Consider the following 14,495-nt stretch of genomic DNA (forward strand, 5'->3'; position numbering starts at 1 on the left):
ACACACACACACACACACACACACACACACACACACACACACACACAGTTTCTTTGTTTTCTCAAGTTCTTTCTGGCCTTGCAATTATTGATAAAACATGTTTGTGAACCAGAAGAGAATACAAAATTCTAGGGCAGCGAAAGAGAGACCGATTGTGGAGGTGAGAATGCTGCAAGATTAGAATTTACCGGTAAATTATGCAAAAGTAAAACATTAATTTAAATGTGTGGCGGTCAGATGGACACTGTAGGTGTCAGTAGTCATATGCACAGCTGAATTTTATTTAGAAAGTCTCTTAATGTATTAGAACTTGTTATATCAGTGGCATAAATGTTAAAACTTGCTCAGGCGATCTCATAAACAGAAAGCTGTTTTATATTCATGAACAACTTTCTACTTTTTAAAAAGCAGGTAGTGTGGAGAGAAAAACAATGCAGAGCGAAGGGATTCACAAGCACAGCCAGAAGTGAAGCAAACGCCTCATAAAGCGCTGCATATGCATACACCATGTTCCTGACCTGCTAAATGTCTATTCCCAAAAGATTTCATTGAAATGTTTCAGCCAAAATGAAGGAAAATAAGAGCGCTTCCAGCAGCAGGTCAAGCCACAACATCTGACAAAGACAGCCCAGTGAACCATATGCACAATCACAGGCATAGAACGAAATAAACAGAAGTTTCTCTGCAATGCAATGACTTTCAACTTTCCTACAGTCTCAGTAAAGAGAGCTCCATCACCGAATCCTCCTTTTCAACACGCTCTCAATCCTGTACGTCATCTACTTCTAATCTTTTGTTTATGGGTAAATAAAATCTAAATAACAAAAGCATTATCAAGTCCAACCCACCACTCGTTCACTGCGTATGCGTCTGCTGGGGGTTGCGTGTAACTGGCAGACACCAGCTCGGTTTCACAACTGTGGGAGAAGTGAAGTGAGTGTGACATATAGAGGGCAGGTGGTGCCAGTCAAGTGAAGTACACAAGTGTAGTCCCAATCTGTAGTTTCCTCGCTCCATAATTAGTTATTTTTCCATAGCAATCAGCAAATTATGTCATCAGGCCTTACAGAGTACTCATTATTCACTGCAACAAACAAGCTGGAAATAACACTCAATCCTATGGAGACCTGGGAACCGCGTTCCAGGGAGGGACTCGAGTCGCTGTGTGAAACCAACAAGAACCAACACGACACCTGGCATTTTCCAGCTAAAGTGGGCTGTTGCACACTGCTGAGCACGATGGAACGACATGCTTCTTAATTGTGCAGGTTTGAGAAAAGAAAAAGATCACATATGGTTGGCTATGTAAAGGCTGAAAACGTGAATTTATGAGGAAACTGACAAGATCGATGTTTGGGCATCTTGAAAGAGCAAAAAATAAAAAAATGAATTGAAAAGTTGCTGTGGCTTCTCAGCAGATCAAGGGTATCAAATATGTGAATCATGCTCCTCCACAGCTGCTGTCTTATCAGTTATCAAAGGGGAGAAACAAACCTAAATATCAGATGCAAAGAGGAGAGTCAAATGTGTGGAGAATTGTAAATTGGAATGTATTCACAGAACAGGTCAATTAATGTGCTAAGTCTATGTTGAAAAATATATAAGCACTCAACTAAGACTTAAGACCCAGTTATTGTAACTTAAAGATTCAACAGGAGATCATTTGGGTTTTTAAAATGTGAAAGTCGTCCTCATTCACCAAACAGTTTTACACTTTAAAATAGAACAGTGGGAGATCGATCAAAGGATCGAGCTCCAGAATTAATCTTTAACTTGTTTGAAAAAAAATGTACAGAGTTTATGAAACGTTAATCCTATTGAGTATTTTTAAACATCCTCATGTATTGAGTATTTATCTCTCGTATTATTATTGTCAATCACTCTCACCTCAGACTGAATTCAGTTTCTGGCATTTCATGATGAAATAATTTGTAAAAGTTAATAAAAAAGAGTTTATTTTGATAAAGACCCGAGTGGAAATTGCTGGCTAGCGTGAATTTGAAGCAAAGATGTGAGAATGTTAAACTTTTATCGAGATATTGCAACGTGAGGGAGGTGTAATATATTTTAGTAAAGTGAAGCACCACCTCTAAATGCTAGACTGAAGCATAACTAAAGGCTATAACGAGCAATGTTTCATTAGGGTCTAGTGACTACCAGTAAACAGTTAATTAATATCAATGATTGCTAATTCAATTAAGGGTTATAGGGGTTTGCAGTATGAAGATCATAGAATGTAAACAGAGGAAGATAAAGCTGTAAGGAACTGGTACAACTCCTGTACTTTGGTCATAAAAGTGATATACAAGTCGGTGCAAACATTTTAAAGAGGGTAATTAGTTAACAGTTAAAGGCGGTAATCACCTAGCGATGAAGATGAAAGGACCCTAAGGACAACAGACTGGAAATGGGCTGGTACCATTCACATCACAGTCGGATTCCAGGGGTCATGTGCTAAGTCCTGTTAAGAGCCTCAAAGGGCAAAGCCTGAACATCGGCCACTTTTGTGTGAGTGTTTAGAAACACTGCCAAATTTAAGCACACAAACATGAAAAATATCAATTTCACATTTGGTTTAACGCTTTCACACTTTGTGTCACCGACACCCAGAGAGAAGGGCTGTGGAAGACAAAACACAGCTCCTGGATAAGGATCATGTTAATGCCTATCAATTAGGATCAAAAAGGGATTAAGCGGCATGGTTGCAGCGGTAGGATGGAGGCCCATGCAAAGTCACTGAATACTAGGGGTCACACCCCCGACTTCATTAGGCCTGACCTTTCCATGCCATTGTGTGGCAGGAAAGAGAGAGTGTGTTTCCCCTTTACCCATCTTAGATGGCTTATGGAGAGTCAAATATGAGACATGCAGAAAAGCTGTTGGAGATCAGTGAAATATGAAATATTCACTTTCAAAGTCCAGAGAGACTTATTAGGTTACTGCAACTTGGAGCAGGTGGGTATTTACTCAACCCCCAACCGCCCCGCAGAGGAAATCTTTTTTTTTTTTTTTTTTCACCTTAGAGAGAAGTGCGATTTACTAATTAGTCGTGGCGCAGCCTCCCCTCGCTATGATGTACCGCAGGGTCGACCAACTCAAACTCTGCTTTGCCGTCTTAATTCACAAAAAGGTCAAACGTCAAAGTGGAAGGTGTGTCCAGGTGTGTTAAAATAAGCTCCAATTAGGGAAAAATGCAAGCACGCCCTCAAGTCTCACATATCCAACTTGGAAGGAAACTTTCAGTAAAGCTCCTAAACTAAGGTCATTTTAATGGGGTGGCATGTTCAGAGTACTTTTTTTAGAGAGGAAAATAAGAATAGAAACATTTTACCCAAAAACCCTGTTTCTATTTTACAACTGCACCATAACTTAGACAACCGAATTTGATTGATCATGATTAAATTGTGTAGAAAACAAATTTATTCATGCTTATTTATTATTATTATTATTAGAAGCATTTCTGTACGCCTACATTTTTTTGTACTTCCAAATATCGACATCAAGCTCTAAAATCCAGTATTGGTCAAGCTCTATATAGTAACTAGAGTTACAAGGACACTATTTACTTCACTGACCTGCATAAAACCCTGGCTGAGAGAAAGGTAGACCTTGGTTAGACAACTGACAGTGAATTGACCCATCTTCACCAACGTTTTTAGGTTAAAACATTGTTTTTTTTAACCTTTAATTGAGAATAAAGTCCAGACAGACGTCAACACTGACCCAGCTTCTCTAATGAAAGACACCACCTTAACGCATTGAGCAGTAAGTTAAATGCTGACTGTTTATGCAACCGTTATGTGAGAAAATGGTAACTTAGATGACACCGATTCATCTGCAGCGGTTTGTGCTGAGAACTCAGTGAAAGTTAAGAGTTAGGTAAAAAAAAAAAAAGAAGCAGAAGTTCATCTCAGGTCTGAAGTTTCTTCCCAGAGAGTGAGTGCTTGTTCAGGCTGCTGTTCAGTTTAAGCAGGCATGCAGCCTTGCACCTCAGTCAAACAGTGGTCACCCAGGCCTACAGCCTTCTTTGTACGGTTTACGAGGGTGCAATAGATGAGCACACTCCATTTCAAAGTCGGCGGTGGATTTGCAGTCAAATTAAAACAGGAAGTATTGCTGGAGCTGTCTATGCTACGCAGCTGAGTGGGAACGGACATGCAGCCCATGCACATCTTAGGACTGGCTGGCTCACGAACGGTGGAGAACAAATTCAGGCAAACACGCGGCAGTCACACAACACTGCAGAAGTTATTTACTTACCTTTCACAATGCTCACAAATGAGCGTTTTAACAATCGACATTTACACAATAGTCGCTGTGCAATTTCCTTCTTCTAATGAGGATCTAATATTCATGTGACGTTGATATTGATGGTGTGGCTGCAGCTGAAATTCAAAACCTCTGCTCAGCCAGTGAATGGTGTGTGTTGTGGTAGTTTTAATGATACACACAGGTCTGCTATCACCAGGCAAAGATCTTACTGTTGGCCCAAGATCAACTGTATAGCTCAGAAAGATAGCTTGTAAAATCCACCCCATAAGCAAGTCTCTCCTGTTATTCTAATATTAGGACATCATGAATACAGTATAAGAGAAACATACTCAAATGTAACTGATCGGCAAAAATATTAGATATAAACAAAAAAACAATATAGCATATTAGCAAAAGCATTTGTGGGGAACTGAAGTAGAACTATTTGATACAATCAGGATATTAATCTGCCTGACAACAGCTGCAATTGTTTGGTAGTGCACACTGCCTTCTCACAATATCGTGAAGTAAACTTTAACCCTTTGTATTATCTACAAAAGGTCAACAGGGTGTGCAAAACAATAGGTAAAAAAAGTAGTGATATACTCAACATTAATCTATAGGTTTTTGTCTCGTCTCCAACACATGCAGAAACCCAAAGTGCCTTTTCTCTCTCCATTTCCATGGCACCAGAGCAGAGGCCCAGCTTAATATCATCCTGACAGCCTGTGTTGTGTTACGAGGTATCAGAACACAGTGTGGCTTTCACACGAGGTCTTAACGGTGGAGGAAAACAAGTATTCAAGAGGGCAGAGGTCACCTCAACCCTTCAGTGAGTCAAGTGAGCAGCTCTACATCAAAATATACTGTACTTTGAAATAAATGTTGCAATGGGCTGATTTTAAATTTCTTGTTATCCACTTTATCGTAAAAGTGTCTTTAAAGACGACCAAAAGGCAAAACAACTAACAAATAATACAGCATTATACGTCGCGTCAATTTCTTTTTTATTCTCAGTAATCGTAATAAACATATGGAGTAAAATATTTTTTACATTTCATGTATATAGTTAGCTTAATACATAAAAAATGGAATCGCAATATTTGCAGACTGAAATAACTTCAAAATATACGCATAATATCGTACAAATCAGTGACATTTAAATGTTGTTTATTACCTTGTGAATAACTGCGTAAAAAATGTATTAAATAATGTTTACGACGCCCGACTCGTTCAAATAAAAACGGCTTCATATTTAAAATGTTCAAAGTCTTTGTCAGTTTTTTCTAAATACTGTAAAACACAATTTACCTGCGTTGAGGACCAATAATGCGTTTAATATTCAGCTGGTGAATATTCCAACTCACAAGAACAAATCATCAAACGTATCAAATTATCTTTTCATTTAAATTTGAAAATATTTTAATATTCAAGTTCACTGCATGTCTTACTCATCACCTTGTTTTAAATTAAGCTCGCAATGAAAAATTGAAATAAAAAGCACAAGCTGTATCGCACACAACATTTTAAAATAATTTCACTTCGTGCAGTTAATATTATTTTGCAGTGGTATATAATTATACGCATTGAATTAAATGAAAGCATCAATATTTTGTTTATTTCTTTATATACGTGCATATTCAGTATTATTAAATATTCAATCGAAAGCATCTGTAAGGTAATGTTAATGGCACGAAAATAAAACATTTTATGTTGAAATCAAAATACTCATCCCAAAAAAAAAGGTACCGCGCTACAGCTGATAAAAGGTAAACCTTTAAAATGATAAAACGCAATTCAATGCAAGTGTTTTTCACATGTACCCGTTTGTTCAGTACTATTTTCAAATCTATTCCACTGAAAAGTTTGCTTTGGCCGCAAAAGTCGTGCCGTTTCCTAACTGGAATAACGCTGCGAGTTCAGATGTTCCTTCTCTACGAGCTACATTATAGTTCATCTCTTTTGCCACTGCCTAAACCTAAAATGGACGCCGCTGGCTTTGAGTTAGCAACGGCTAGGACCGGCTAAGGGTCACAGCTGTGCAGTTGTGCTCTTAGGAGGGAACCGGCAAATGGATCCATGTCTTGGCAGGCTGCCAGGAGTCTCCTTAAAATACAGTGAAGGCCTTGATTTAAAATATGCCACACCAATGTCAAAGGAAACTGCGTCATTACGCAGCAGAGGCTGGTGAGATAAACAACCCAGCGCTTTACAGCAGACAATGGCAGGTGCTGCTAGAGCACAGAGCAATGCTTTAACAACAAGCTCAGATTGTACTCTGCATGTGCACAGAAATAACCAGAGAAATATTTTCATTATAGCTCAGGCAGCATTAGAGCCTGGATGAAAGCCTGTTTTCTCGAGACATCATCATGATGTTAGACCTCGTGACTGTACTGTGGGTGGAGACAACGAGCCAATAGAAAGACAGGATGAGGATTCAGGGACCGTCTTGCATCAGCATTTTCCAGCTAAGCCTCAAGTGAAAGTTACGAGATCCATACCCATGATTATGTTATGAAGAGATCACAAATCAGTGGTAATAAAAAACGATTGCTGCTGACGAGTGACTGACAGCACTGCATTTGATTGGCCATTTCTCATCATCATATCATGTAGAATTGGCTTCGCAAGCCAGAGCTCAACCTCTGTAAAGACTGATCTGTGCAGCCGGCTGATATTTCCCTCAGGCAATCACATTCACTAACTGCAGCACCTTAAAGCATTCCTGGAATAGCTTTTCTCAACTTTTAACGTGCCCAAAAGTGCTTTAATGAACAGGTCAACACAGATCTTACCATTTGGGCGGAAACACTCCAGCGTTGAAGACATCAGGGCATGACAGGCTGCAAGGAACCACGGATCTCCTGTGAAAACAAGAGAGAGAAAACATTGCGTCAACTGTGCGGCTTGGCCTAGACACGCATGTCACAGACGAGGTAAATAAAAGAAAAACAGAAAGAAAACTACAGGACGAGAATTAAATTAAAACGCTTTTTTGTTTTGTCGATTTGGCTTGAGACACATTCAAGCTAAAATTGATTGTGATAAAGTTACAAATACAATGTTGCAAGAATTAATGCAACGATTTGAAAGCAAACAATCGTTAAAAGTAGTTTCTAGTAAAAAAAAAAAGAAAGAGCTGCTGTCATTACATTTACTTTAAAGTAGATATCTAATTTAGGCCGTATAAATTATGGATAGGAATTGTTTGAAGGTAGTTTTAAGTGATGCATCACTTTATGCTTAATCTGTATGCAGGTATTAGTATTGTGGTCACTGCTATAAATAACAGACGATGACCACTATCAAATTAACTGTATGCATAACTGAAAAGTGTGATTTTGTGATGCACTTTTCTTACCTTTCTAGCTGCAATTCTAATCGTCGTCATCCATCAGGTTTGGGACAGGCCTGCAAAGATAGGGCATGCTTTAAGTGCTTCTGTACTCCTCCTTGAAAACAAAATCAACAAGCACTCAAACACCTTTAAGGAATATGACAAGACGAGCCTGAGGGAGGTGTTTGACAGCAGACGAGAATGCACTAAGCAGGTGATAATGAAGAGATCTGTCCAGGCTGGTCACTGATACAGCAAACAGATAAACATCAAAGACTCACTGAGTGAAAGTAACTTGTAATGTCACAGTGAGGCTAGGAGCACTTTCAGAAGTTAATACGGTCCGTACACTCCCTCACTGAATCAGTGAACTGTCAATAAAAGGACTTTTTAAAAACACTTCTCATTACTGTGTAAAATATTTGACTTCTTAAAGCTGTAAACATGTATATAATAAAGTAAAACGGTGCTTCAACAAATGCATTAAGTGGCAGGTTGCTGTTCATGAAACTGAACCTTCCGTGGACAAAAGAGGCTCATCTACCATGATGTTGCTTACAATTTTGAACGATAGAAATGACGACATTAAGATAGCACCTAACTGAGTCTCAAGCAACAAAGCTAGAAGTGACAATAACGCAGAAAATGTAACCTGTTACAATACACTTTCCCTTCTAACTTGTCTAATCTAGATTCAGTGACACAGAATATATACTTATACTAAATATAAACAGTTTTTACAGTTGCTAATTTCATTATCAACACCACACATTGCATTAAATGATACTTGTGTTTACACTGTTGCCTTCAAATGTGCTTCGCCACGTTTAAAAAAAAAAAAAAAAGTGTAATTACGGGTAATAGATTTTATTTTTATTTATTTTAAACTGACTATAAGATATTGTAATTGTCTTAGCGATGCCTAGTAAGTATGTATAGTTGCAAGATACGGTATTCAGCTAATATACAGAATACAAATATTTAAAAAAAAAAAAAATCAGAAGCCACCGCTGACATTTATATAATATGCAGAGACACTATACTTGCTCACAACACATTTTGGGATACCCTGGAAGCCTTCGGCACCGATTGGCAGTGATGAATCAGACAAAATGGCTACCAAACTTCCCAAAAACAGACAGCCACGCGGTGGTCGAGAAACAAGTAAGAAATAAACTTCCATCAAGTCAAGAATAACACCATAACATTTACAGTTACTGGGACACGTTGACAAAGGATGGAAACTAGTGATTAAATAAATAATCATCCAAACCGACTAAACGCAACAAAATAATTTCAGTAAGAAAAACCTTTTAAAGAGTTATTAACTGTCCCGTCTGTGTGCAACATTTGCTTGAGCAGCTGTTTCATTGAAGTATAATGTATCACCATGTTTCCCATGTTTTTTTTCCGCTCACATCAATTCATACGTCATGGATAACAATGCTATAGGAGCCATCTTGCCCCAAAAGAGGAGACACAGGGAGGAGGGAGGAAGCCTCCCCGAGTCATATGACTGCACTGTTTGCTGACAACTGCAGTGACAGAGCAAAAGCGTCTAGACGAGTGTGAGACAGCAGCACATCAAGTACACACTGTTGCACACGTATTACCTAAACATTGTTGTAAGTATATAACATATATTTCTGCACAACGAAATACAAAAGCTCAGGAATTTGGGTAGGAAATTGGATAGGAATAGCATTGTTCTAACAGCATTCTCTGGTGAACACAGCAGCATTTCAAAATATGTCAAATATGCAAGGTTCAACCGCAGAGAATACGCAAAAACAATGCACAAATCATGTAGAATTGTCCATTTAAAGTGACGACGCAGCCAGAGTCAAAATGGCATTTAAATATTTCTGTCATAACTACAGATTTAAACATTTAGACAGCAGACACATCTGCTTTATGCGATGCCGTTCGATTGTGGAAAATGTTTCATTGTACTTTGAAGCTACTTGTGTGAAGTTTAAGGTGATACTGACAGCATTTAATTCAAAATATGTTTACAAAATTGTTGCATGAGATGTAATAATGACAAAAGAATAAATGCAAAAACCCATTTAATCTATGCAATATCCCCCCCAACACCACTTTAACCATTTAAACCTACAATATGTACCAACCTTTCTGAGCTGTGCAGACTGCCCTCTGGGTGATGCACTCCTCTTGAACTCCAGGGCTGACGGCTGATCTCCTGCAGAGCATAAAGAGCAGGAAAGGAAGGAAACATTTCATAAAGGATTCATATTACCTCACCTCAAGAGCCACATAGATTAGTTATCTGCACGTGTGTCTGAAATATGTATTGTTCGACGCTTTTAAAATCACTAATTAAGGTGGTATGGCTGAAAGCGTTAAAAAAAAAAATAGAGAATTGATGAGTCCTCAAGAGACAGGTGTGTCTTCACCCCCTCCCCCCTCAGGTGCATGCTGAGTAACAGGTAGCTTAAGCGCACGTGGTGTTAATCAACAACCACACGTCAGCAAAGGTGCGTCACCTGCGCGCATCCTCCTGAAGTAGTGTGAATGAGGTCAAGTCTCCAAAACAACATAGCTAGAGTGAAATTCCTAATAAATACGGAACCGCACATCATACGCCTTGTTTTAATGGCACACATGAATCAGACCACTTCCAGTTTGCGGTAGAACCAAACACTGTATATGAGGTAGAACAGGATAATTTAAATTTTAAGCTAGCAAACCGTTTGTTCACCCAGAACCCCCGCAGCTATAACGTTCACAAATAAACACAATTTCTGGCGAATGTTTAACGCTGCAGTATCGACTGTATCTCAGCCAACTTGCACTCAAGGCGCTTGCCTTACCTGCCTGTGCATAAAGAGCTGTCTGCTGGTAGACTGCAGAAGAAAAAAACTTTCACAGCGTTTATCTGTCAAATATTTTTTTGGCTTAGCGTGGCGACTCGTGGGCGAAGGCGTTTGAGGAGGAGAGCGGAAAAAAAAAATCCCATTTCCAACAAGCGGCTTCCTCGTAAATGTGCAAACAGATGTAAAACTCCATCTCCAATTTTATCAATTTCAGACAGACTCCAGACAGTCTCCAAGCGGGAACGTGCCTGCTTGTCTTGCGCGTGCACGCCGAATGGCGCGGGAAGCGGCGATAACAGATCCCAGAGTGACAGCGCGAGCGGCCAACGGCGAAGAGGAGCCGAATCCAGTATCCAATCACAGTGGCCGATATGTATAAGCCCCGCCCCTCCGCCTCCTCGACAGTCTGTTGACAGTGCACTGAATAAAACAACAGTCTGAGTTAAGCCGTTCATTGCACTGAGATGTGGGTCACTGACTGCAGCCTATTCACTCACTGCAGATGCATGGTATTATTGATTTCAAAGACATATTGTTACCCCGGATATGTACATAAATCATACAATTAATTGTACATCACATGGTCTAAATGCAATGAACAAAAATAATCATAATCTGCCTTTTTCTTATTCTTATCAAATATGTATGATTTTACATACCATACAAAAGCATATAAATATGACCTCAGGTAATAAAGTAAGCACACAGATTTTCCTTTGGTTTAAACCACCAGAACTACCAGTTAAAATTGCGTATATGTCATATATGCAGCAGCCAGTGTGTCAATGCATATTGCACATGACTCCACGCAGTTGAGTGAAATTACAACAATGGTCCTATAGCATTTAAGTAGGCTAGATGGATGGAGGGATGGATAGATGGATAGATGGATGGATGGATGGATGGATGGATAGATAGATAGTTTGAAAAATATGGGATTCAAACCTTAGTCTATGTAATTGAAACAGACATCTACACATCTGCCAGAAGCAAATCTTCCTGTTGGAATGTATAAAGCTAATAGTTCTGGGGTATGGCCATGTTACACATTCATTTTACCTCCCCTAGTTATGAAAACTGCTCCAACTTGATGATGATGATAGTCTACATCGTAACACAATGATGTAAAAAATTAATTGATTAAATCTTTCATTTACAAAATGATCTATTGCAGGGCTATATGCTCCATAGCTCCAGCATCACTTTCTCAGGACAGTTGCTGACCCTCGTGAATTGACAGCAAAAAGCTTATTGTCTCACACAAAACAACTTCCAAGTTGCCATTTGAATTACATTTAAAGGCGTACGGACAAGTTTGTTGTAAAGAACTTCTGTCCTTTGGATGGAAAATAACAAGTCTTGTCTCCTTCGGCTTTGCACCCTTTAATTTGCATTGTTATGGAAAACCACTGGATTTGGATAGGGCACAGAATCATTGAGGTCACCATAATAGAGTGTGACAGCTCCTCTTTTCACATCTATTTGGAAGTAAAATCAAAATTCCTGGGAAAGTGAATCCAGGGAGCATGAATATCTCATACAGTTTTGGAAACAGCTGTTTAGAGTGGATATATTTAATAAAGTGTGGAATACATATTGATATGCTTTGCAATTGCATCAACTCAAGGAGAAAAACTGGATACACAAGATTGTGTATGTGTATGCATGAAAAAAACGAGTTTAGGAATCAGAGAGATCAGGCTTTTCAAAGTTTAAAAACATGTTATAACATGTGTTATTGTTGTTTTAACTTGTACACTATACTGCACATGACAAGGAAGTGTATGGAAGATTGCAATACCGTGGATAAATCGCGTTTCTATTACTTTCAATGAAAAAGGAAAGCATCTGCCACCTCAACATCTTTTCTGTACAATCCCCACAGTCCATTAAAATTCACACACTGTCTTTCACTAGGAAAACCCCTTTACGCTTTCTCAAATTAAAAATCTCATGGCTGATCCCCTCCATCGCCCTGGCTTTCAGATATTGACCTTGTGGTGCTACAAAATAGCTTCTTCCTCACTGCGGGAGCCCATAATGAGCCAATACAATGAGGCTACAGTTCACTGCTCACCTCTCTTTGGTGTCTCTCGGGGTCTTTGTTGACGTTTGTCAGCCCAGGAGGAATTTAGGGGTTAGAATTCTGCTGTAGCCTGGCAGTAGAATCAGACAACAACTTTGACTCCCAGACTTGAGCACGAAAGCGGTAAAAAACTTGGTCAGAGATTTGTAAAGAAATAAAAAGCTTTGACCTTATAAAAAATCAAAGGAGTGACTTGAGTCTTGAATAAAACTGCCAAGATTTGTGGTGTGTCAAATGTAAGAATGCTCCAACCAAAAACCTTGTTTTATTAAGGTAAGAGTAAATTAGTTTAAGATATGAGTTTATTCCTCATATATGATCACATGTCTTTGTGTTATTTTAATGATTTTAACGCATGTGTGAGGTTCTTTCATTAATCAATATGTAATCCTGTGTGTCTTTATATTCACTGAATGGCAGAAATATGTAAGAAAGTTTTTTTTTTTTTTTGTTCATTTTTTTTCTTTAACTTACTCTGGCCTGATCATTGTCAGAGTCTGCATAGGAACCAGGTAGGTGTAGATATTGCAGCAATGACAACGGTTAGAGAAACATCCGTCTGAGATGCTCAACCAATGAAGGCCAGAGAGAAACCTTCAAAGGAGGGTCACCAACTGAATGGTATCTCAAAGAACAAGAGTGTCATACAATAAAAGGAGTTCCGTACAAAGTGTCCTCCAAAAGCTTGGTGATGAGAAAGTTGTTAACCATATATGGATCTAGAGGTTAAAGATGCTCGAAGTAAGAAAGTTTAAATAGGGAACGACAACAGAGGTTGGGGGCTTTTTGTTTTTTAGCTTCTTTGGGTATTCTCTGAGCCTATAGAGAGTGTTTTACTTCCTTTTAATTCATTTTTATAACTTCATATTATTGTAAAAAAAGAAGAAAACAACTGGATTGTATTTTGCCCATTCCAAGTCCAGTCTTGCTCATCTCTGAAGGTGTTGGCTTGATCTCCTATTAAAGCGCTCGTCCACTGGAAAAGGCTCACAATAATTAATTTGGTATAAATGTTAACAGCAAAGTTGAATACTTGAAAAAGTAAAATTTGTGTTATTCACTTTGATTTGATTTGCTTTATGGGGTTAGCTCAGATTGTTTGATGTTCTACTGGTTTATTTGTGCTTGCTGTTGCACAAGACATCAGAGCATAAACATAGCTGTGTGTGTGTTTCAGTGTACAGTATAACCATACAAATTATGGGTGATAAGGACAGTGCTCTGAAGCTGCCCTTCATAACCGAGCGAGGTTCCCAACTGGCCAGATGGACCTTTAAAAAGGACCATCCTGGAGTACATCCAGTCTCCCACCACCTATTGCATACCCACATTTCCGTTGATGTCTGGCTGTTGGAATTAGTGACATAAAAGGCCTGAAATCAGTGACACAAAAGCAGCTAGTGTTTTACGTGTTTTACGCGATGCTGAACTTCTACCGTCTGTGTGTAGATTTTGGAGGGTGCAGTCGTAAAGAAAGGTGGGACTGGTTAGAGTTTGTTAAGATATGTCCATACAGATGTGTCAAACTCATTGCACCTCCACACAAATCTACACAAAATCTGCCAGGGCAGAAACCACATTGTAGTAACAACTTACAGTATTTCTCATCTATGAGCCCTGACCCAGTCATCCCTGCATGATGATGATCCCAACCTCATACATACAGAATTGAATGAAGTAGAACTAGCCAACTAGTATGCTTTTTATGATTTTTGTATTTGTTATCTTGTATTGTGTGCCTTTAGCTGTACTCAGAATTACAAGAAGCATACAAAATGCAAGTGCAAGGCATTTACTGTATGTGTAGAAAAAGCCTACCTGTGCTATACTAGATTTTTTAAAATGTATGCTATGCAGGAAGAGGCTAAATCGTCTATTGGTGTCAGGTTCTCACTTAATTAAGCCTATTTATGAGGCACGTGTTTATGGAAGCAACATCGAATCAATTGTATAACATATCTTACTGTACAACAAACGCATT

General features: G+C 38.8%; 1 long non-coding RNA gene across 3 annotated transcripts in view; it reads right to left on the minus strand.

The window, feature by feature from the left end:
- The window catches only part of LOC116384983 (uncharacterized), a 29,982-nt gene extending 19,298 nt beyond the window's left edge, over positions 1 to 10,684 (minus strand). For all 3 annotated transcript variants that reach the window (XR_004212840.1, XR_004212839.1, XR_004212838.1), the window contains exons 1-4: positions 10,426 to 10,684; positions 9,724 to 9,794; positions 7,616 to 7,665; positions 7,050 to 7,118 (exon numbers count right to left, since the gene is read on the minus strand). This is a non-coding gene — a long non-coding RNA (uncharacterized LOC116384983). The remainder of the gene's footprint in view (positions 1 to 7,049; positions 7,119 to 7,615; positions 7,666 to 9,723; positions 9,795 to 10,425) is intronic.
- Between the last annotated feature and the right edge of the window lie 3,811 nt (positions 10,685 to 14,495).

The sequence above is a fragment of the Anarrhichthys ocellatus genome, unplaced genomic scaffold, assembly GCF_004355925.1.
Source record: "Anarrhichthys ocellatus isolate YVR2014 unplaced genomic scaffold, GSC_Weel_1.0 scaffold10, whole genome shotgun sequence".
NCBI classification, from domain to species: domain Eukaryota; kingdom Metazoa; phylum Chordata; class Actinopteri; order Perciformes; family Anarhichadidae; genus Anarrhichthys; species Anarrhichthys ocellatus.